At 40.0% G+C, this 20,331-nt stretch overlaps 1 protein-coding gene and 1 pseudogene across 3 annotated transcripts in view; both read right to left on the bottom strand.

Annotated features, from left to right (window-relative positions):
• The window catches only part of HDAC8 (histone deacetylase 8), a 418,507-nt gene that overhangs the window by 246,589 nt on the left and 151,587 nt on the right, over positions 1-20,331 (bottom strand). The gene's annotated exons all lie outside the window — the stretch shown is intronic.
• Positions 11,456-12,641, bottom strand: LOC128577398 (prohibitin-2-like; annotated as a pseudogene).

Raw genomic sequence — 20,331 nt, forward strand, 5'->3', positions numbered from 1 at the left:
CCACCACCACACCAGACAGGGCCGAGATTCTCAGGCCATGACACGGTCCAGGCCCACGACAAAGCCCCAGGGGGAAAAAATCAAAGGGAGTAAAATAACCATGGAGTGGAATCAGCGGAAAAACTCTGGTAACATTGATAACCAGAATAGATCAAACCCCCCCCCCCAAGGAAAGATATGGCAGATGTAATTGAAGATCCCATCCAAAAGCAACTGGCTGAGATGTCAGAAATCAAATTCAGAATTTGGATTGCAGACAAGATTAATAAAGTGGAATTAGGAATTCGAGGACAAATTCAAAAGTTGTCTCAAGAATTTAATGAATTTGAAGACAAAACTGCCAAAGACTTAGACACACTGAAGCAAGAATTTTCAGCCCTCAAAGATATGAAAAATACAGTAGAATCCCTAAGTAAAAGAATGGAGCAAGAAGAAGACAGGATTTCTGACACTGAAGACAAAGCCTTTGAATGCTTTCAAACTATGCAAGAGGAAGAGAAATGGAGAGCAAAAATGGATCATTCTCTCAGAGACCTCTGGGGTAATTCAAAAAGGGCATTACCCAACTCATTGGAGTACCTGAAACCGATGAAGTGGCCTTGCTAGGCATAGAGGCCCTTCTCCATGTAATTATGAAAGAGAATTTCCCAGACATGCCTAGACATACTGAAAATCAGAGAGCAGACAGCTTCAGAAACCCAGCACAACTCAATCCCAATAAGACATCTCCCAGGCATATCATAATTAACTTCACTAAGTTGAAATGAAGGAGAAAATTCTCAGAGCAGCCAGATGAAAGAAAGCCATTACCTACAAAGGGAAGAATATTTGAATGACTGCAGATCTCTCTGCTCAAATATTTCAAGCCAGAAGAGGGTGGTCATCAAATTTTAATTTCCTAAAGGAAAATAACTTTCAACCCTGGATCCTGTATCCAGCTAAACTGAGTTTCATTTATGATGGAGAAATTAAATACTTTAATGACATTCATGTGTTGAAGAAATTTGCCATAACCAAACCAGCTCTTCAGAACATTCTCAGACATATCCTCCATAATGACCAACACAATCCTCCACCACAAAAGTCAACTCACTCAGAAACTTTTGATCAAACTCCAACTTCCACACTGGCAAAAGGATTAAAAATGTCCACTGGATTTTTGAAAAATTCAATACCCAAAATTTTACCAGACTTATCTATATTCTCCATTAACGTGAATGGCTTAAACTGTCCTCTAAAGAGGCATAGGTTAGCTGACCGGATACAAAAACTCAGGCCAGATATCTGTTGCATACAAGAATCACATCTTAACTTAAAAGACAAATACAGACTCAGGGTGAAAGGATGGTCATCCATATTTCAGGCAAATGGTAATCAGCAAAAAGGAGGTGTTGCAATTTTCTTTGCAGATACAATAGGCTTTAAACCAACAAAAGTAAGGAAGGATAAGAGTGGTCACTTCATATTTGTTAAGGGTAATACTTAATATGATGAGATTTCAATTATTAATATCTATGCACCCAACCAGAATGCACCTCAATTTATAAGAGAAACTTTAACAGACATGAGCAACTTGATTTCCTCCAGCTCCTTAATAGTTGGAGATTTCAACACTCCTTGGGCAGTGTTGGATCGATCCTCCAACAAGAATTTGAGCAAAGAAATCTTAGATTTAAACCCAACCATCCAACATTTGGATTTAGCAGACATCAACAGAACATTTCATCCCAACAGAACTGAATACACATACTTGTCATCAGCCCACAGAACATACTCCAAAATTGATCACATCCTATGTCACAAGTCTAACCTCAGTAAATTTGAAGGAATAGAAATTATTCCTTGCATCTACTCGGACCACCATGGAATAGAAGCTGAGCTCAGTAACAACAGGAATCTGCAAACTCATACAAAAACATGGAAATTAAATAACCTTATGCTGAATGATAGCTGGGTCAGAGATGAGATCAAGAAGGAAATTGCCAAATTTTTGGAACAAAATGACAGTGAACACAAGAACTACCAGAACTTCTGTGATACCGCAAAGGCAGTCCTAAGAGGGAAATTTATAGCACTGTATGCCTTCCTCAAGAGAATGGAAAGAGAGGAAGTTAACAATTTAATGGGACATCTCAAGCAACTGGAAAAGGAAGAACATTCCAACCCAAACCCAGTAGAAGAAAAGAAATAACCAAAATTAGAGCAGAATTAAATGAAATTGAAAACAAAAGAATTATACAACAGATCAATAAATCAAAAAGTTGGTTTTTTGAAAAGCGCAATAAAATGGATAAACCATTGGCCAACCTAACCAGGAAAAAAAGAGTAACATCTCAAATCTCATAAATCAGAAATGACAAAGACGAAATAAAAATAGACCCCTCAGAAATTCAAAAAATCATCAATGAATACTGCAAGAAACTTTACTCTCAGAAATATGAAAATCTGCAGGAAATTGACCACTACTTGGAAGCATGTCAGCTTCGAAGACTTAGCCAGAATCAAGTGGAAATGTTGAACAGGCCCATATCGAGTTCTGAAATAGTATCAACCATACAAAAGCTCCCCACCAAAAAAAGCCCGGGACCAGATGGTTTCATGTCAGAATTCTACCAAACGTTTAAAGAGGAATTAGTACCTATATTACTCAACCTGTTCCAAAAGGTAGAAAAAGAAGGAAGAATACCCAACACGTTCTATGAAGCAAACATCACCCTGATCCCCAAACGAGGAAGAGACCCAACAAGAAAATTATAGACAAATATCACTAATGAATATAGAACCAAAAATATTCAACAAGATCCTAACAAACAGAATCCAGCAACACATCAAACAAATATATCATGACCAAGTCAGTTTTATCCCAGGGTCTCAAGGCTGGTTCAATATCTGTAAATCTATAAGTATAATTCAGCACATTAACAAATTAAAAAACAAGGACCATATGATTCTCTCAATCGATGCAGAAAAAGCTTTTGATAATATCCAGAATCCCTTCATGATCAGAACACTGAAGAAAATTGGTATAAAAGGGACATTTCTCAAACTAATAGAGGCCATGTACAGCAAACCCACAGCCAACATCATATTTAATGGAGTTAAATCGAAATCATTTCCACTCAGATCAGGAACCAGACAAGGCTGCCCATTGTCTCCATTGCTCTTTAACATTGTAATGTAAGTTTTAGCCACCACAATTAGGGAAGAAAAGGCGATCAAATGTATCCATATAGGGCCGGAAGAGATCAAACTTTTGCTCTTCGCAGATGATATGATTGTATATCTGGAAAACACCAGGGATTCTACTACGTAACTCTTAGAACTGATCAAGGAATACAGCAGCGTCTCAGGTTCAAAAATCAACATTCAGAAATTGGTAGCCTTTATATATACCAACAATAGTCAAGTTGAAGAAACAGTTGAGGACTCTATTCCATTCACAGTAGTACCAAAGAAGATGAAATATTTGGGAGATTATCTAACAAAAGACGTGAAAGATCTCTATAAAAAGAACTATGAAACTCTAAGAAAAGAAATAGATGAAAATGTTAACAAATGGAAAAACATACCATGCTCCTGGTTGGGAAGAATCAACATTGTTAAAATGTCCATACTACCCAAAGCAATATATAATTTTAACGCAATCCCTATTAAAGCACCACTGTCATATTTTAAAGATCTTCAGAAAACAATGCTTCGTTTTATATGGAATCAGAAAAAACCTTGAATAGCCAAGACATTACTCAGAAATAAAAACAAAGCAGGGGGGAACCAGGTTAACAGTTTTCAGACTATCCTACAGATCGATAGTGATCAAAACAGCATGGTACTGTCACAAAAACAGAGAAGTAGATGTCTGGAACAGAATAGAGAACCAAGAGATGAATCCAGCCATTTACTGTTATTTAATTTTTGACAAGTCAATTAAAAACATTCAGTGGGGAAAAGATTTCCTATTTAACAAATGGTGCTGGGTGAACTGGCTGGCAACCTGTAGAAGACTGAAACTGGACCCACACCTTTCACCATTAACTAAGATAGACTCTCAATTGATTAAAGATTTAAACTTAAGACATGAAACTATAAAAATCATAGAAGAGAATGCAGGGAAAACCCGTGAAGAAATTGGTGTGGGTGAGTATTTTATGAGGAGGACCGCCCGGGCAATTGAAGAAGCTTCAAAAATACACTATTGGGACCTGATCAAACTAAAAAGCTTCTGCACAGCCAAGAACACAGTAAGCAAAGAAAGCAAACAGCCCTCAGAATGGGAGAAGATATTTTCAGGTTATGTCCCCAACAAAGCTTTAATAACCAGAATCCACAGAGAACTCAAACGTATAAGCAAAAAAAGAACAAGGGATCCCATTGCAGGCTGGGCAAGGGATCTGAGGAGAAACTTCTCTGAAGAAGACAGATGCACGGCCTACACACATATGAAAAAATGCTCATCATCTTTAATCATCAGAGAAATGTGTATCAAAATTACTTTGAGATATCATCTAACTCCAGTAAGATTAGCCTATATCACAAAATCCCAAGGCCAGAGATGTTGGCATGGATGTGGAGAAAAGGGAACACTTTTACCCTGCTGGTGGGAATGCAAATTAACACATTCCTTTTGGAAAGATATATGGAGAACACTTAGAGATCTAAAAATAGATCTGCCAATCAATCCTATAATTCCTGTACTAGGCATATACCCCGAGGATCAAAAATCTCACCATAACAAAGATATTTGTATCAGAATGTTTATTGCAGCCCTATTCATAATTGCTAAATCATGGAAAAAGCCCAAGTGCCCATCAATTCATGAATGGATTAATAAATTGTGGTATATGTACACCATGGAATATTATGCAGCCTTAAAGAAAGATGGAGACTTTACCTCTTTCATGTTTACATGGATGGAGCTGGAACATATTCTTCTTAGTAAAGTATCTCAAGATTGGAAGAAAAAGTATCTAGTATACTTAGCCCTACTATGAAGCTAATTTATGGCTTTCACATGAAAGCTATAACCCAGTTACAACCTAAGAATAGGAGGAATGGGGAAAGGGAGGGGAGGGAGGGGGGAAGTGAGCAGAGGGAAGGTGATTGGTGGGATTACATCTGCAGTGCGTCTTACAAGGGTATATGTGAAACTTAGTAAATGTGAAATGTAAATATCTTAGCACAATAACTAAGAAAATGCCACCTAGGCTATGTTAACCAAAGTGATGAAAACGTGTCAAATGGTACTATGAAAGTAGTGTATGATGTCCCATGATCACATTAATGTACACAGGTATGATTTAATAAAAAAATTATCAAAAATTCAAAAAAAATAAAGAAATAATAACAGACCCCTCAGAAATTTAAAAAATCTTAACGAATACTACAAGAAGCTCTACTTTCAGAAATATGAAAATCTGAAAGAAATTGACCAATACCTGGAAGTACGCACCTACCAAGGCTTAGCCAGAATGAAGTGGAAATGTTGAACAGGCCTATATCAAGTTCTGAAATAGTATCAACTATACAAAATCTCTCTAAACAGAAAAGCCCAAGAACAGATGGCTTTATGTCAGAATTCTACCAAACATTTATGAAGAACTAGAACCTGTATTACTAAACCTCTTCTAAAACATAGGACAAGAAGGAATATTACCCAACACATTCTACGAAGGAAACATCACCTTGATCCCCAAACCAGGGAAAGACCCAACAAGAACAGAAAATTATAGATAATATCACTAATGAATATTGATGCTAAAATATTCAGTAAGATCCTAACAAACAGAACCCAGCAACACATCAAAAAAAAAAAATTATACACCACGACCAAGTGGGATTTATCCCAAGGTCTCAAGGCTGGTTCAACATACATAAATCTATACATGTAATTCAGCACATAAACAAACTAAAAAATAAGAACCATATGATTCTTTTAACTGATGCAGAAAAAGCTTTTGATAATATCCAGCATCCCTTCATGATCAGAACACTTAAGAAAATTGGAATAGAAGGGACATTTCTTAAACTAATAGAGGCCATCTACAGCAAACCCACAGCCAATATTGTATTGAATGGAGTTAAATTGAAATCATTTCTACTTGTATCAGTAATCAGGCAAGGTTGCTCACTATCTCCATTGCTCTTTAACATTGTAATGAAAGTTTTAGCCATTACAATTAGGGAAGAAAAGGTGATCCAGGGTATCCACATAGGGTTAGAAGAGATCAAACTTTCACTCTTCGCAGATGATGTGATTGTATATCTAGAAAACACTAGGGATTCTAAAACAAAACTTTTAGAAGTGATCAAGGAATACAGAAATGTCTCAGGCTACAAAATCAATCCCCATAAATCTGTAGCCTTTATGTATGCCAACAATAACTAAGCCAAAAAAACAGTCAAGAACTGTATTGCTTTCACAGTAGTGCCAAAGAAGATGAAATATTTGGGAGTATACCTAACAAAGGATGTGAAAGAGCTCTACAAAGAGAACTATGAAAGTTTAAAAAAAGAAATAGCTGAAGATGTTAACAAATGGAAAAACATACCATGCTCATGGCAGGGAAGAATCTTCATTGTTAAAATGTCTATACTACCCAAAGCAACGTATAATTTTAATGCAATTCCTATTAAAGCTCCATTGTCATATTTTAAAGATCTTGAAAAAATAATACTTCGTGGGCTGTGCCTGTGGCTCAGTGGGTAAGGCACCAGCCCCATATACCAAGGGTGGTGGGTTCAAGCCCAGCCCTGGCCAAACTGCAACAAAAAAATAGCCGGGTGTTGTGGCAGACGCCTGTAGTCCCAGCTACTTGGGAGGCTGAGGCAAGAGAATGGCCTAAGCCCAGGAGTTGGAGGTTGCTGCCAGCTGTGTGATACCACGGCACTCTACCGGGAGCAATAAAGTGAGACTCCACCTCTACAAAAAGAAGAAAAAAAAAGGAAAAATAATACTGTGTTTTATATGGAATCAGAAAAAACCTAGAATAGCCAAAACATTACTCAGCAATAATAACACAGCAGGAGGAATCACGCTACCAGACCTGAGACTGTACTATAAATCCATAGTGATCAAAAAAGCATGGTATTGGCACAAAAACAGAGAAGTAGATGTCTGGAACAGAATAGAGAACCAAGAGATGAATCCAGCTACTTACCGTTATGTGATCTTTGACAAGCCAATTTAAAACATTCAGTAGAGAAAATATTTCCTATTTAACAAATGGTGCTGGGTGAACTGGCTGGCAACCTGTAGAAGATTGAAACTGGACCCACACCTTTCACCATTAACTAAGATAAACTCTCACTGGATAAAAGATTTAAACTTAAGACATGAAACTATAAAAATACTTGAAGAAAGTGCAGGGAAAACTCTTGAAGGAATCGGCCTGGGTGAATATTTTATGAGGAGGACTTTCCAGGCAATTGAAGCAGTATCAAAAATACACTACTGGGACCTGATCAAACTAAAAAGCTTCTGCACAGCCAAGAACATAGTAATAAAGCAAGCAGACAGCCCTCAGAATGGGAGAAAATATTCGTAGGTTATACCTCCCATAAAGGTCTAATAACCAGAATACACAGGAATTCAAATGTATTAGCAAGAAAAGAACACGTGATCCCATCTCAGGGTGGGCAAGGGACTTGAAGAGAAACTTCTCCAAAGAAGACAGATGCACAATCTACAAACACATGAAAAAAGCTCATCATCCTTAATCATCAGAGAAATTCAAATCAAAACTACTTTGAGATATCACCTAATCCCAGTAAGAGTAGCCCACATAACAAAATCCCAAAACCAGAGATGTTGGCGTGGATGTGGAGAAAAGGGCACACTTCTACACTGCTGGTGGGAATGCACACTAATACGTTCCTTCTGGAGGGATGTTTGGAGAATACTTAGAGACCTAAAAATAGACCTGACATTTGATCCTATAATTCCTTTACTAGGTTTATACCCAGATGACCAAAAAATATCACAATATAACCAAGACATCTGTACCAGAATGTTCACTGTAGCCCAATTCATAATTGCTAAGTCATGGAAGAAGCCCAAGTGCCCATGGACCCACGAATGGACTAGCAAATTTTGGTACATGCATACCACGGAGTATTATGCAGCCTTAAAGAAAGATGGAGACTTTACCTCTTTCATGTTTACATGGATTGAGCTGGAACATATACTTCTTAGCAAAGTATCTTAGAAATGGAAGAAAAAGTATCCAATGTACTCAGCCCTACTATGAAGCTAAATTATAGCTTTCACATGAAGACTATAACCCAACTATAGCACAAGACTAGGAGGAAAGGGCCAAGGAAGGGGAAGGGAGGGGGGGGAGGTTAGGGTGGAGGGAGGGTGATGGGTGGAGCCATGCCTACGGTGCATCTTAGAATGGGTACACGCAAAACTTACTAAAGGCAGAATACAAATGTCTAATACAATAACTAAGAAAATGCCATGAAGGCTACGTTGAACAGTTTGAGGAGAATATTTCAGATTGTATATGAAACCAGCACATTGTACCCCTTGATTGCACTAATGTACACAGTTATGATTTAACAATAATAAAAAAAAAACTTCCATTACAATGTTAAAGTGAAGTGGAGACAGTGGGTAACCTTGCCTGGTTCCTGCTCTGAGTGAAAATAATTTCACTTTTACTCCATTCAATACGATATTAGCTGTGGGTTTGCTGTAGATGGCCTCTATCAGTTTAAGAAAGGTCCCTTCTATGCCTATTTTCTTAAGTGATCTATCATGAAAGGATGGTGGCTATTAGCAATGTCTTTTTCTGCATCAATTGAGAGAATCATATAGTGTTAGTTTTTGATTTTATTGATGTGATGTATTATATTTATAGGTATGTATATGTTGAACCAACACTGTAACCCTGAAATGAAACTAACTTGATCATGGTGTATAATTTTTTGATGTGTTGTTGAATTCTATTTGCTAAGATTTTGATATTTTTGCGTCGATATTCATTAATGATATTGGTGTATAATTTTCTTTTTTTGTTGAATCCTTTCTTGGTTTGGGGATTAGGGTTATATTTGCTTCATTGAATGTCTTGGGAAGTACTCCTTCTTTATCTATGCTTTGGAAAAGGTCGTATAATATAGGTACTAGTTCCTCTTGAAAGGTTTGATAGAATATTGATATGAAGTCATCTGGTTCTGGACTTTTCATTTTGGGGAGATTTCGTATTGTTGATAGCTATTTCAGTGGTTGATATAGGTCTATTCAAGTTTTCTAATTCTTCTGGTTGAGTCTAGGAAGGTGGTGTGCTTCAGGTATTGCTCCATTTTCTTCAGATTTTCATATTTCTGGGAATAAAGGTTATCATAGTAATCATTGAGGATTTTTTTAATTTCTGAGGTGCCTGTTGTTATTTCTCCTTTATTGTTTCTGATAGATGATATTAGAGATTTTACTTTCCTATTTCTGTTTAGGTTGGCCAAAGGTTTATCAATTTTGTTAATCTTTTAAAAAAACCAACTTTTTGTTTCATTGATCTGAATGATTGTTTTGTTTTCAATTTCATTTAATTCTGCTCTAATTTTGGTTATTTCTTTTCTTCTGTTGGGTTTGGGTTGGAATGTTCTTCCTTTTCCTGTTGCTTGAGATGATCCAGTAAGTTGTTGGCTTCCTCTTTTTCTGTTTTCTTGATGAAGGCTTCCAATGCTATAAATTTCCCTCTTAAGACTGCCCTTGCAGTATCCCACAGGTTTTGATAATTTGTGACTTCATTATCATTTTGTTTAAAAAATTTGGTGATTTCCTTCTTAATCTCATATTTGACCCAGGTATCATTCAGCCTAAGATTATTTAGTTTCCAAGACTTTGTTTGAGTATGAAGATTCTCGTTGCTGTTGAGTTCAAATTTTTATTCCATGGTGGTCCCAGAAGATACAAGTAATAATTTCTATTCTTTTAAATTTACTGAGGTTAGACTTGTGTCCTAGGATATGATCTATTTTGGAGGATAATCTGTGGGATGATGAGAAGAATGTTTATTCAGTTTTATTAGGATGAAATGTTCTGTAGAGATCTGTAAAGTCCATTCGTTCCAGGGTCAGGTTTAAGTCTAATATTTCTTTGTTTAGTTTCTTCTTGGAGGATCTACCCAAAACTGTCAAAGGGGTGTTAAAATCTCCAACTATTGTAGTGCAGGACGATATCAAGTAGTTCTTATCCATTAGGGTTTGCTGTATAAATTGAGGAGCATTCTGGTAGGGTGCATAAATGTTAATTATTGAAATCTCTTCATGTTGGGTGTTTCCCTTGACAAATATGTAGTGACCATTCTTATCTTTCTTTATCTTTGTTGTTTTAAAGCCAATGGTATCTGTAAAATTGCAACCACTGCTTTTTTCTGGTTTCCATTTGTGTGTATTATAGAAGCCCATCCCTTCACCCTGAGTCTAATTTTATCCTTTAAGGTAAGATGTGATTCTTGTACACAGCAGATACCTGTTCTGAGTTTATGTATCCAGTCAGCCAGCCTGTGCCTCTTTAGAAGACAATTTAAACCATTCACATTAATTGACAGAATTGATTTGCCTGGTTGTTTTTGGGGTGCCATGATTTTTGGATTTTCAGTGGACATTTTCAATCCTTTCACCACTATGGAAGTTGGGTTTTGTTAAAAAAATTTCTGGGAGTTTATTTTGGAGTTAGAGCATTGTGCTGATCATTGTGGATGATGGGTCTGAGAATATCCTGAAGAGCTGGTTTAGTTATGGACAATTTTCAACATTTGTATGTCATTAAAGCATTTGATTTCCCCATCACAAATGATGTTTTAGGAGAATGAAGGTTGATGACCATCCTCTTCTGCCTTGACACATTTTGGCTGAGAGATCTGCAGTCATTCTGATATTTATCCCTTTGTAGGTGATGCTTTTCTCATGTCTGGCTGCTTGCAGAATTTTCTCCTTTGTCTTAACTTTGACAAAGTTAATCACAATGTGTCTAGGAGATACTTTATTTGGATTGAGTGTTGCTGGGGTTCTGAAACTCTACTATCTGAAGTTCTGTATCTCTTGCAGTGCTTGGGAAATTCTCCTCCAAGATCTCTTGGAATAGAGCATCTGTACCTTTAGGACCATCCTCTTCTCCTTCGGGAATTCCTGTAAGATGAATGTTTGATCTTTTGGATTGATCCCACAACTCCCTGAGGGAATGGTCAGTTTTTGCTCTCCATTTGTATGCCTCTTTGGGCATTTGGGAATGTTCAAAAGCTTTGTCTTCAGTTTCAGAGATCCTTTCTTCTGCCTGGTCAACTCTATTACTGAGGGATTTGACTGTATTTCAGAGCTCCTCAACTACCTTTTTTATTACCTTGAGCTCTGCGATCTCTTTTCTCATTATGTCCATATCTTTCGTGACTTTGTCTTTGAATTCATTAATTTCTTTCTCTTTTTTTAAGTAATGAAAATTTATTGAGAATTCCTGGGTTGGTGATTATCGTCTCCCAACCTTGAGGGAGGAAAAAGCACTAGGAAATCACTGAGAAATAACACACTGTCCCTGGCCAACACAAGGAGGAAAGTCATTCCTCAGAAAAAGGGGTGATTGTCAGTCTTCTTTAGTTCAAGAGGGGTAGTGAGGCCAGTGTGGGTGCAGGAGACCATCACATGATATTGGGGGTGAGATGGGAGTATGTTGGACCACTATCTGGCTCCTCGAAAATTGGAGAAGAGATCCACTTAATCTAGGGGGTGGACTTCTTGGTTCTTTGGCTCATTTTTTACCCTTGATGAGGCTGTCACTTCCCCGGATGAAATTTTCATCCTGTAAGTTCAGCACAAGGTTGTCAGCAGTGAGATAGATATGATTCTGTGATGCAGTAATCGTCTTGGAGATGTTCTGGACTGCCTGGATCTTGCAAAGTTTTATGTAGCTAGGGTTCTTGCTCAGTGCTTCTCTAAACATTTTGGCAGCCTCAGCTTCTCCATTAGTCTGCACAGTCTTCTGCTGCTGCTCCTGCTTTGCTTTTTCTACCAAGAACTGGGCCTGCTAGGCCTCCTGCTGGGCCACTTGTTTGGCCTCTATAGCAGCTGTGTACTCTTAGCTCTCAGCTCAGCTCCGTGATGGCTACATGATCCAGGATGAGGCTGAAGTCTTTGGCCCTCTCAGTCAGCTCCCATTGGATCAATAGGGACACCTGGGCCTGCTGAGTGATCAGCTGTGAGGCACTGAACTTGGCCACCACACTCTTGAGCACCTCATTGACAATCGACGGCAACACTCATTCCTCGTAGTCTAGCCCTAGATGCTGATACACGCTAGGAATCTCCTGGGCATTGGGCTGAGACAGCACTCACAGGGAGATGGTCACAATCTGCAGGTCTTTGGAACCTGTGGGGGAGATTTTTCAAGGTCTGACCCGAATGTCATAGATTATGGGGTACTGAAACCAGGGGATCCTGAAGTGAAGGCCCTTGGCCAGAATGGTGTCCTGTTGCATGCCACCAAGCCGATTAAAGAAGATTGCTGTCTGCCCTCCTTCCATGGTGAACATGGATTCGTGGACACCGTAGGCCACAGTGCCAACTCCCAACAGCAGCTTCAGCGCCATGCCCATGCCCCGGGGTCGGGCAGGCAGCTGTTCTGCTAAGTCTTTCAAATTCTGGGCCATATCTGATCCTGAGGCAGGAGGCACTAAAGTTCAGAAGAGGGTGCCAGCCGGCCTCTACCCTGCTCCAGTTTAGGGATCTCACCCTTCACATGAGGTCTCCACCAGCAATGCTGGCAGGAGAAAGGGCACCGGAAGTCTGAATTCATTAACTTCTTGAGACAATCTTTGGAATTCAATTTCTATCTTTTCTTCCATTCATCTTATTTGTCATCCATATTCTGAATTCAATTTCTGACATTGTTGCCATTTGTCTATGCATGGCATCTTTAGTTGTATCTCCTTTGTTATTTCTTTGGGGGGTTGATATACTCTGGTTATTCATGTTTCCAGAGTTCTTCTGTTGGGTCCACATCATGTTTATTTTCCACCATATGGTTATTAGAACTGGTAGGGTGAGATAGGGGTTCCCAGGTAGTAGAGATAGCCCCTTACCAAAGTGCTAAGCTTTGTAGTTGTGGCTTATCTCCCACAACCTTGAAAAGGTCCCTTTCAGAGTTTTGGCCAGAGACTCTGAGGACCTAGTTGGTGAGATAGTGCAAGCTAGCTCAGTTTTAATATCAGCCAACCTTTACCCTATCCTAAGAAGCCAAAGTATTAGGTTTAAATCTCAACTGTGAAGAGATACAAACAGCTGCAGCCCCCACCCCCCCACCCTTCAGTTTTTTTCTGCTACTGAACTTTGAATGTCAACCTCAGAATGTCCTTGAGTGGACATCCCCAGACACGAGTTCCAATTAAATTGTCTCAGGCAGTGCAAACCCTGCTCAACAGAGTGAAGGGTCTCCAAAAGCACAACTGGAGCCAGGGATCGATACCCCTGCCTGCCAGACTAAGTCCACACTGTTGTCTGATTCTATGCTCAGGCCCTTTTGGAGAAAGGGACCATGCCCCTGCCCACCAGTCTCAGTCCACACCCAGCTAGCCTCTGCTTGCCAGACCAGTTGGAGTCAGGGGACCACACCCCTGCCTGCCACTCTCAGTCCACTGCCTGGCAAGACTCTGTTCACAGGCTCTGTTGGAGTCAGGGCACCATACCCTGCCTGTAGATCTCAGTCCTCCATCAGTAAGCCTCTGCTCACTGGCCTGCTGGAGACAGGGGACCACGCCCTTGCCCTGAGGTCTTGGTTCACACCCAGGAAGGCTTGGCTGAGGGCTCTGTTGGAGTCAGGGGACCACGCCCTTGCCCTCAGGTCACAGTCCATGCTTGGGAAGACTGCTCATAGGCCCAGCAGCAGCTGGGGACCAGTCCCGCCTGCCGAACTATGTGCACATGGGGCAACCACTCTCCCGCTGTGGTTGCCATCAGAGCTGGGGGTTCTGCACCCCATCACACCAGACACAGCCTGAACTGAGGGTCAACACCACCCCTGGCCAGGCAATCATAAGCAGGGGACTTCTCCTCCTCCTGCTGAGTGTCCCTTTCTTCCCACACCTTCTTTCTTCCCCGTTAGTCACAGATTCCATCCTGATGGTTGGCGGCCCACATTATGCCCAGATCTCTCAGAACAAGACCAAACACTCTGTGGTCTGCAGGGGGCAGAACTTCAGACTGCCAGAAGAGGGTGGAAGGATGGAATGGGAGTTTGGACTTGTGGGGGAAAATATCTGTTCAATTTTATGCCTGGCAGGGTGGTGTCTAGGTTCATAAGTGAGACCTCCCTGGAGAAAGAGACCTGGTGTTTAGCATCTCTTTCCAGCAAGGTAAAATGAGAGGTCTTTTGTTCCCTGCTCATTCACAGATAGCCTGCGGAGGGCCTCCTGCTTGGGGGAGGGGTCTTCCATCCTGTAGTGGATAGGCTTTTTACTTGTAATTTGTTTTCTTGAATGCTCGTCTTTGAAGTTACAGCCTGCTGAACTTCTTTCTTGGCTCAGCTCCCTACCTTTGGCTTCATAGATTCTGATTCCGTTCAGTTTTTCTCCCTCTGGTCAGGAGCCTCTGCTGTGGGTTGCTACCAGTCAGCCATCTTCCTAGAATCCTCTTCTTCTTGCTTATACTATATATAACTCTTAACTGTTTAGTAGACCATGTTTTTGTAAACAGAAATGAGTCATTTGTAAATGATATCTTATACCTCCTGCCTGAGTTCTCCATGATTAGGAAACTCTTGTTGATTATTCTTATTTTCACAGCAATATAATTATCTGCATGGGTTCAACAAAAATATGTCTTTCTTGTTACTAGAACATAATTGGAAACATTTATATGTAACCAATGCCTTGCCTGGAATGTCATATTCATGAATGATGCTCATTGAATAAGATATGATCAGATATTTTTAAGGAAATAAGACTGACTTTATGGAGCTAAATATAAATATAAATATAAAGCTCTTTTGGAAAAAGTAGCCTAGTTAAACCTATAAACCTGGCTTATAGGATTCTCAGCCTTACAAGTTAGTAAGGAAGGCTCTGGAAACTTAGGTTAGTTTGGGGAACTTAAAAAGAGAAAAATTCTTCCACATGTATAGGTACTAATGGTAAAATCTTTTTAGCTTGGCTTCCTGGCCTTAATAAACTTAAAACATTCCAAACCGAAATTTCTTTTTCTTTTTATTTTTTATTGTTGGGGATTCATTGAGGGTAAATAAGCCAGGTTACACTGATTGCAATTGTTAGGCAAAGTCCCTCTTGCAATCATGTCTTGCCCCCATAAAGTGTGACACACACCAAGGCCCCACCCCCTCCCTCCGTCCCTCTTTCTGCTTTTCCTCCCCCCATAACCTTAATTGTCATTAATTGTCCTCATATCAAAATTGAGTACATAGGATTCATGCTTCTCCATTCTTGTGATGCTTTACTAAGAATAATGTCTTCCACTTCCATCCAGGTTAATAAGAAGGATGCAAAGTCTCCATTTTTTTTTTAATAGCTGAATAGTATTCCATGGTATACATATACCACAGCTTGTTAATCCATTCCTGGGTTGGTGGGCATTTAGGCTGTTTCCACATTTTGGTGATTGTAAATTGAGCTGCAATAAACAGTCTAGTACAAGTGGCCTTATGATAAAAGGATTTTTTTTCTTCTGGGTAGATGCCCACTAAACCGAAATTTCTTATGAAAACTTCCAGCAATGAAAGATTAAGGTCTATTTGGTAAATTATTATTCTTGCTCTGCCTATGTAGATAATCAAGTTCAATCAAATGGGATCTAACTTTTATTTTAAAATGATTTTATTGATGTAAAATTCATGTAACATTAATCACTTTAAAGTGTACAATTCAGTGGCATTTAGTACATTCACAACTTTGTACATTCACCTCAGTCTAGCTCTAAAATATTTTTACCACCTCAAAAGAAAACCCAACACTCATTAAATAGTTACTCTCTGTTTCTCAGCCCCTGTGTTTCATCTCTATGGATTTATTTATTTTGGATATTTCATATAAGTGGAATCATATAATATATGATCTTTTATATCTGGCTTCTTACACTTAATATTTTCAAGGTTCATCCATCTTGCATCATGTATTATTACTTCATTCTTTTTATGGCAGAATAATAGTCTATCACATGTACACAAATATCCCTTCTCCCCACATTTTGATGAATGAATAATGTTTGCGCTGTTTTTACCTTATGGCTATTGGGATTAATGCTGTTATAAATGTTTTTGTATAAGTATTTGTTCAAGTACTTGTTTGCAATTTTTTTGGAGACATATATGAAGAATTATTAGGTAATATAGAATTCTATGTTTAACCTTTGAGGAACAATCAAATTGTTTTTCATAGTGGACACACCATTTTACATTCCCAGCAATAATGCACAAGGGTTCTAATTTCTCCATACCCTCACCAACACTTGTTATTTTCCAGTTAGTTTTGTTGTTAAATTGCAGGCATTCTAACATGTATGAAGTACTATATTACTGTGGATTTGATTTGCGTTTTCCTGATGACTAATGATGTGAAGCAGTATTTCATGTGCTTGTTGCCATTTGTATATCTCCTTTGGAAAAATGTCTGTTTAAACCCTTTGCCCATTGTTTTTTTTTTTTTTTTCAAGAGATAAGGTCTCACTCTGACACCCAGGATAGAGTGCTTTGGTGTGGTGATCACATCCTACTGCACCCTCAAACTCCTGGGCTCAAGGGATTCTTTGTCTCAGCCTTCCAAGTAGTTGGGATTACAAGTAAATACCACCATGACTGGCTAGTGTTTTCTTATTTTTGAGGACAGGTCTCACTATGTTGCCCAGACTGGTCATAAACTCCTGGCCTCAAGTGAGCCTTCCACCTTGGCCTCTCAAAGTGTTGGGATTATAGGCATGAGTCACCACACCTCGCCTTAGTTCATTTTTTAATTGGGCTATTTGTCTTTTTTGGTGTTGAATTGTAAGAGTGCTTTATATATTCTGCATGCCAGACCCTTATCAGATACATAATTTGCATGTATTTTCTCTCATTCCTTAGGCTGTCTTTTCACTTTGTTGATAATGTTCTTTGAAGCTCAAAAGATTTGAATTTTGATAAACTCCAACTTATTTTTTTCTTTTGCTGTTTGTAAGACCAGCCTTATTTTGAATTCAGGAATAATTTTTCTTTGAGATTATCCTTGATTAAAAGGGAATGACTATAGAGAGAAATTTTATGTTTCAATGGAAAGCTCTGACTCATCTATAGAACACTATTCTAGGATACTAGACTATAGCTATTTTCATTGTTTTGAATTACTTTGTACATTTTTGTATAAATTTCTAGTTAGTGGGAGGCAGAGGCAAGATGGCTGACTGGAGCCAGCTTTCCACAGAGGCTCCCGTCCAGAAGAAGTGTTAAAGGACAGAAGTTTAGCAAGTAAGCTGGTGGATTGGAGCTGAGCCAAGAGAGAAGGTTGAAGAACACACATCATCCCTGCTGAGGTGAGCTGCAACCCCCAGGATACAAACAAAAGGTATAAAATCCATTGCCAAGCAGATGGGAGTCCCCTCCCCCATGAGAATGGCTCGCAGTACTCCATACAAACAAGCAAGCAGAGTTCAAAAGTCCTCCCATTTTATCTCATGGGAGACACCCTCTAAAAATCGGACCTCCGTCCCCTACTAGGGTGCCATGGCACTCTCCTGCCAGGCATAAAACTGTATACAACTGTATATATTCTCTAACTGCAATTCTGAACTCCCAGCATCCCCCTCCACTCTCACCCCAAGGTCTGGAAGCCTGTCCCCCATGGAGTCCAGATTCTTGGATATTTTCTCAAGAGGTGTGGACAGGGCATGGACTGCTGCTGGTCAGTGCTGATTCTGTGGCATGGGAGTAAGGATAGGACGGTCAGCTGAGAGGGAACCATACAGGAGCGGTGGTGCCCCAAGGCACAGAGCAGCAGCCTCAGTGGCAACTACAGGTCTCACACCCCTGGATATTCTGGAGTCACAGCCCCTGTCTCTCTGGGCAACCAGAGGAGGCCAGGCATCTTCTCTGCTCACAGCCACTGGTGGAACAGATTTGGGACAGAAACGCAAGCCCCGTGAGTAAATGGCATGCCTGAGGTGGTACTGGTCTGGGCGGAGCGGGGGATCTAGAATAAGTGTGTGCAGAGATAGTAACTCCCAGGGTGGGGCTGTCCCAGAGGATGGCTTTACTGAGCCTAAGATGCACCCTGCCCTCAGGGGATCATAGCTGAGACAAAGGCTGGCAGGAAGAGGCTGGAACTGACAGCTAACTGCCGCCCCAATACAAACTGCAGCTGAGACTGGACACTGGCACAGACTGCGGAGTTGCAGTTTCTGTGAACTCAAACAGCGTATGATCTACAGGGGAATATAGCCAGGACAGAAACAAATTCTGCGAAGTTGTTCTGTTCTGTCAGCAATATCAATCAGGGGTGGGGCTGGAACTTAGTGAACCACCCCAGCCTCAATTAAGCACTGGAGGTTGTCAGGCCTCAACTCCCCTTGCCGGATAGTGGCAGAAAACAGTGGCCTGGCTGAGGAGACATAGACAGGCATCCTCAAACTTTTTAAACAGGGGGCCAATTCATTGTCTCTCAGACTGTTCAAGGGCTGGACTATAGTTAAAAAATAAAACAACAAAACTATGAACAAATTCCTATGCACACTGCACATGTCTTATTTTGAAGTAAAAAAACAAAATAGGAACAAATACAATCACACCGTCTCATGTGGCCTGTGGGCCGCAGTTTGAGGACCCCTGGACACAGATCTCCCTGTCACTCAGGCAGGCACAAATGCCTGGAGTATCTGCTCATTGAAGGAAACTGGGTCACAGCCTGCAGGGTTCCCAGCGACTGGGTGTGACAGAGGTGCAAGGTGGGGAAGGAGGCATCAACCTTCCCAGACTAATTTATTTGCTGGGTGAGTCCTTCTGATCTCATGGAGCACCAGAGAGAGTCACACTTGAGCTGCCAGCAGAACCCCTGCTATCTAGTTGCCGGAGACCTTTTAAACTATCCCACCTGAGACCGGTGCTAACTGGGACAATTGATTTCAACCTCTTGAACTGGGTCAATCGCCCAAGGAATATCCAAGTTGTACTCTGGGAGTGTGGTTGTGGGAAAGTTTGATTTTCCTTTTGCAACTGTTGCCTGTGGCGGGTGGAGTGACTTACTTGCTGGTACTTCTCCACAGCTGAGACTTCAACCCAGAGTAACTGATTCACTAGGGTAGGACAGAGACCAGCTGAAAATAAGACAGAGCCACTTAGCCACACCACACCAAGCAGGTCCCTAGTGTTTCTCAGGCCATAACACTCTACAGGTAATTTGCAAAGCTATAGGGGAAAAGGCACAGACACCAGTCCCAGCTTTTCGGCAAAGGGCTGGTTAATCACTACTCCTGGAGCCCCCAACCCAACTAATAATCATGGGGTGGAATCAGTGGAAAAACTCCAGTAACATGAATAACCAGAATAGATCACCCCAACCCCAGGGAAAGATATGGTGGACAAAACTGAAGATCCCATTGGTAAACAGATGGCTGAGATGTCAGAAATAGAATTCAGAATTTGGATTGCAAACAAGATTAATAGAATAGAGGAAAAGTTGGAAGTAGAAATTCAAGGTGTATTTCAAAAGTTGTCTCAAGAATTCAACAAATTCAAAGACAAAATCACCAAAGATTTTGACACACTGAGACAAGAATTTGCAGCCCTCAAAGATGTGAGAAATACAGTAGAATCCCTCAGTAACAGAATGGAGCAAACAGTAGAAAGGATTTCTGACATTTAAGACAAAGCTTTTGAACGCTCCCAAACTCTCCAAGAGGATGAGAAATGGAGAGCAAAAATGGATCATTCTATCAGAGAGCTCTGGGATTTGAAGAAAATTAATATTCATCTTATAGGAATCCATGAAGGTGACAAAGTGGCTTTGCAAGGCACAGAGGCTCTTCTTCATGAGATTATGAAAGAGAACTTTCCAGACATGCCAAGAGATTCTGAAATTCAGATAGCAGACAGTTTCAGAACCCCAGCACACTCAACCCGAATAAGACATTCCCCAGGCACATCATAATTAACTTCACTAAAGTTAATATGAAGGAGAAAATTCTGAAAGCAGCCAAATGTAAGAAAACCATAACCTACAAGGGGAAGAATATTAGAATGACTGCAGATCTTTCTGCTGAAACCATTCAAGCTAAAAGAGGGTTTTAATTAATTATTGACATTTAATCTCCTAAACCAAAATATCATTCAACCCAGGATCCTGTATCCAGCTAAACTGATTTTCATTT

This window comes from Nycticebus coucang, chromosome X (assembly GCF_027406575.1).
Source record: "Nycticebus coucang isolate mNycCou1 chromosome X, mNycCou1.pri, whole genome shotgun sequence".
NCBI lineage: Eukaryota > Metazoa > Chordata > Mammalia > Primates > Lorisidae > Nycticebus > Nycticebus coucang.